Source organism: Hippopotamus amphibius, chromosome 5 (genome assembly GCF_030028045.1).
Source record: "Hippopotamus amphibius kiboko isolate mHipAmp2 chromosome 5, mHipAmp2.hap2, whole genome shotgun sequence".
Lineage (NCBI taxonomy): Eukaryota > Metazoa > Chordata > Mammalia > Artiodactyla > Hippopotamidae > Hippopotamus > Hippopotamus amphibius.
In genome coordinates, this window is record NC_080190.1 from 45,660,568 (window position 1) to 45,666,224 (window position 5,657).

Sequence of the window (5,657 nt, forward strand, 5' to 3'; positions counted from 1 at the left end):
GCCTCATTGGTATTAGATTGATCTTCACAAAAGTTAATTGCATACTCAAGATTACCAGGGAAATAGAAAATAAGAATGCTTTACTGGGATGAAAGTTATTTCATATTTTTTATATTTTTGCAATTAATCAAATTTATTTGGCTTATGAATGTTTTTACATTGAAAGATGAAATAAACTATTAGAATAATTTATCTGCTTCTGCCTACAGAATTATTTTTTAAGATATTTATTGGAGTATAATTGCTTTACACTGTTGTGCCAGTTTCTGCTGTACAACAAAGTGAATCAGCTGTATTTATACATATACCCCCATATCCCCTCCCTCCTGTGGCTCCTTACCACCCTCCCTATCCCACCACTCTAAGTCATCACCCATCATCGAGTTGATCTCCCTGTGTTATGCAGCAGCTTCTCACTAGCTATCTATTTTACATTTGGTAGTGTATATATGTCAATACTGATCTCTCACTTCGTCCCAGCTTCCCCTTGGCCCCCTCCCCACCCCGTGTCCTCATGTCTGGTCTCTACATCTGCATCTTTATTCTTGCCCTGTCACTGGGTTCATCAGTACCATTTTTTCAGATTCTATATATATGAGTTAGCAGACGGTATTTGTTTGTCTCTTTCTGGTTTACTTCGCTCTGTGTGACAGCCTCTAAGTCCATCCACCTCACTACAAATAACTCAATTTCATTCCTTTTTATGGCTGAGTAATATTCCATTGTATATATATCACATCTTTATCCATTCATCTGTGGATGGACATTCTGGTTGCTTCCATATCTTGACTATTATAAATACTGCTGCAGTGAGCATCAGAGTGCACATATCTTTCCAAATTATAGTTTTCTTCAGCTATATGCCCAAAAGTAAGATTGCTGGGTCACACAGTAGCTCTATTTTTAGTTTTTTAAAGAATCTCCAACTGTTCTCCACAGTAGCTGCACCAATTTACATTTCCACCAACAGTGTAGGAGGGTTCCTTTTTCTCCATGCCCTCTCCAGAATTTATTATTTTTAGACTTTTTGATGATGGCCATTTTTTGACTTGTGTGAGGTGATACCTCATTGTAGTTTTGATTTGCATTTCTCTAATAATAATGATGTTGAGCATCTTTTCATGTGCTTGTTGGCCATATGTTTGCCTCCTTTGGAGAAATGTCTACTTAGATCTTCTGCCCATTTTTCGATTGAGTTGGGTTTGTTTGTTTTTTTGTTTTTAATTGAGCTGTATATGTTTGTATATTTTGGAGATTAATCCCTTGTCGGTCACATTGTTTCCAAATATTTTCTCCCATTCTGTAGGTTGCCTTTTCATTTTGTTTATGGTTTCCTTTGCTGTGCAAAAGCTGTTGTTTAATTAAGTCCCATTTGTTTATTTTTGTTTTTATTTCCATTACTCTAGGAGAGAGATCGAAAAAGACATTGCTGCGATTTACGTCAAAGAGTGTTCTGCCTGTGTTTTTCTCTAGGAGTTTTAAAGTGTCCGGTCTCACATTTAAGTCTTTAATCCATTTTGAGTTTATTTTTGTTTATGGTGTTAGAGAATGTTCTAATTTCATTTTTCTACATTTAGTCGGCCAGTTTTCCCAGCATCACTTATTGAAAAGATTGTCTTTTCTCCATTGTATATTCTTGCCTTCTTTGTCATATATTAAAATGACCATTGGTGCGTAGGTTTATTTCTGGGCTTTCTATCCTGTTCCATTGATCTATATGTCTGTTTTTGAGTTAACACCTATCCTTCTGAAACTATTCCAAAAAATTTCAGAGGAAGGAACACTTTCAAACTCATTCTATGAGGCCACCATCATCCTAATACCAAAATCAGACAAAGATACCACAAAAAAAGAAAATTATAGGCCAATATCACTTATGAACACAGACACAAAAATCCTCAGCAAAATACTACCAAACCCTATCCAGCAATATATTAAAAGGACCACACAGCATGATCAACTGGGATTTATCCCAGATATGCAAGGATTTTTCAATACCCATAAATCAATCAGTGTGGTACACCACATTAACAAATTAAAGAATAAAACCGATATGATCATCTCAATAGATGCAGAAAAAACTTTTGACAAAATTCAACATTGATTTATTATAAAAAAAATTTCCAGAAAATGGTCATAGAAGGATCTTACTTCAACATAATAAAGGCCATATATGACAAACCTACAGCTAACATCATACTCAATGGTGAAAAGCTGAAAGTATTCCACCTGAGATCAGGAACAAGACAAAGATGCCGACCAGCTCTTGCCACTTTTATTCAACATAGTTTTGAAACTCCAAGCCACAGCAGAGAAGAAAAGTAATTAAATCCAAATTGGAAAAAAAGTAAAACTTTAACTATTTGCAGATGACATGATACTAAATACATGGAAAATCCTAAAGACACTACCAGAAAACTACTAGAGCTCATCAATGAATTTGGTAAATTTGTAGGATACAAAATAAATACATAGAAATCTGTTTCATTTCTATACACTAACAACAAAAGACCAGAAAGAGAAATTAAGGAAACAATCCCATTTACCATCACATAAAAAGGACAAAATACTTAGGGATAAACATAGCTAAGGAAACAAAAACTATAAGATGCTAATGAAAGAAGTTCAAAACAACACAAAAAGATGGAAAGATGTACTTTGTTCTTGGATTGAAAGAATCAATATTATTAAAATGACTATCCCAGCCAAGGCAATCTACAGATTCAATACAATCCCTACCAAATTACCAATGGCATTTTTAACAGGATAGAACAAATTTTTTTAAATGCAAAATTCTTTTGTATTTCTATATAATAATTAACTATCAAAAAAGGAATTAAAAAAATCCCATTTACACTGCATCAAAAAGTAAAATATAAAGGAACAAATTTAACCAAGGAGGTTGAAGACCTCTACACTGATGTACACCTGTACACTGACCTGTACACACATTAATGAAAGAAACTGAAGGAGACACAAATATGTGGAAAGATATTCCATGTTCACGAACTAGAAAAACTAATATTGTTTCTTTTTCTTTTTTTTATTAGAATATAATTGCTTTACACTCTTGTACAAGTTTGTGAGGTACACCAAGGTCATTAATCTCTATTTATACACATATCCCCATATTCCCTCCCTCCCTCAACTTCCCTCCACCCTCCCCGTCCCAGTCCTCTAAGGCATCATCCATCATCAAGTAGAACTCGCTTTGTTATACAGAAACTTCCCACTGGCTATCTCTTTTACACTTGGTAGTATATATATGTCTATGCTACTCTCTCACTTCGTCTCAGCTTCCCCTTCACCCCCTGCCACCCCAAAACTCAAGTTCTCCAGTCCAATCTCTGCATCTGCGTCCTTGTTCTTGTTTTGTCACTGAGTTCATCAGTACCATTTTTAGATTCCATATATATGAGTTAGCATACAATACCTGTCTTTCTCTTTCTGACTTACTTTACTCTGTATGACAGACTCTAGGTCTATCCACCTCACTACATATAGTGCCATCTCTTTCCTTTTTACAGCTAAGTAATATTCCATTGCATACATATGCCACACCTCCTTAATCAGTTCATTTGTTGATGGGCATTTAGGTTACTTCCATATCCTGGCTATTCTAAATAGTGCTGCAATAAACATTATGGTACATGTTTCTTTTAGGATTATGATTTTCTCCGGGTATATGCCCAGGAGTGGGATTACTGGATCATATAGTAGTTCCATTTTTAGTTTTTTAAGGAACCTCCAAACTGTCTTCCACACTGGCTGTACCAACTGATATTCCAACCAACAATGCAGGAGAGCTCCCTTTTCTCCACACCCTCTCCAACATTTCTTGTTTCTAGATTTTGTGATGATGGCCATTCTGATCGGTGTGAGGTGATACCTCATTGTGGCTTTGACTTGCATTTCTCTGATGAGTAGTGATGTTGAACATCTTTTCATGTGTTTGTTGGCCATCTGTATGTCTTCTTTGGAGAAATGTCTATTTAGGTCTTCCGCCCATTTGTGTATTTGGTTATATGCTTTTTTGGTATTAAGCTGCATGAGCTGCTTGTATATTTTGGAGGTTAATCCTTTGTCCATTGTTTTGTTGGCAACTATTTCCTCACATTCTGAGGGTAGCCTTCTTGTCTTGTTTAGGCTTTCTTTCGCTGTGCAAAAGCTTTTAAGTTTCATGAGGTCCGATTTGTTTATTCTTGATTTTATTTCCATTATTCCAGGAGGTGGGTCAAAAAGGATCTTGCTTTGATGTATGTCATAAGAGTGTTCTGCTTATGTTTTCCTCTAGGAGTTTTACAGTGTCTGGCCTTCCATTTAGGTCTTTCAATTATTTTGACTTTATTTTTGGGTATGGTGTTAGGACGTGTTCTAATTTCATTCTTTTACATGTTGTTATCCAATTTTCCCTGCACCACTTATTGAAGAGGCTGTCTTTTTTCCACTGCATATTCTTACCTCCTTTGTCAAAGATAAGGTGCCCATATGTGCTTGGGTTTACTTCTGAGTTCTCTATTCTATTCCATTGATCTTCCTTTCTATTCTTGTGCCAGTACCATACTGTCTTGATCACTATGGCCTTGTAGTATAGTTTGAAGTCAGGAAGCCTGATTCCACCAACTCAATTTTCCCTCCTCAAGATTGCTTTGGCTATTTGGGGTCTTTTGTGTTTCCATACAAATCGTAAGATTTCTTTTTCTAGTTTTGTGAAAAATGCCATTGGTAATTTGATCGGGATTGCATTGAATCTGTAAATTGCTTTGGGCAGTACAGTCATTTTCACTATGTTGATTCTTCCAATCCAGGAACATGGTATGTCCCTCCATCTGTTTGTGTTGTCTTTCATATCTTTCATCAGTGTCTTAAAGTTTTCTGCATACAGATCTTTTGCCTCCTTAGGCAGGTTTATTCCTAGGTATTTTATTCTTTTGGTTGCAATGGTGAATGGGAGAGTTTCCTTCATTTCTCTTTCTGCTCTTCCGTTGTTAGTGTATAGGTATGCAAGAGATTTCTGTGCATTAATTTTGTATCCTGCTACTTTACTAAACTCATCAGTTAGTGCTAGCAGTTTTCTGGTAGAGTCTTTAGGGTTTCCTATGTATGATATCATGTCATCTGCAAAGAGTGACAATTTTACTTCTTCTTTTCCAATTTGGATTCCTTTTATTTCATTTTCTTCTCTCATTGCTGTGGCTAAAACTTCCAAAACTATGTTGAATAAGAATGGTGAGAGTGAACACCCGCGTCTTGTTCCTGTTCTAAGAGGGAATTGTTTCAGTTTTTCCCCATTTAGAACAATGTTGGCTTTTGGTTTCTCATATATGACTTTTATTATGTTGAGGTAATTTCCTTCTATGCCCATTTTCTGGAGAGTTTTGATCATAAATGGATGTTGAATTTTGTCAAAAGCTTTTTCTGCATCTATTGAGATTATCAAATGGTTTCTATCCTTCAATTTGTTAATACGATATATCACATTGATTGATTTGCGTATACTGAAGAATCCTTGCATCCCAGGGATAAACCCCTCTTGATCATAGTGTATGATCTTTTTAATGTGCTGTTGGATTCTGTTGGCTAGTATTTTGTTGAGGGTTTTTGCATCCATATTCATCAGTGATATTGGTCCGTAATTTTCTTTTTTTGTGACATCT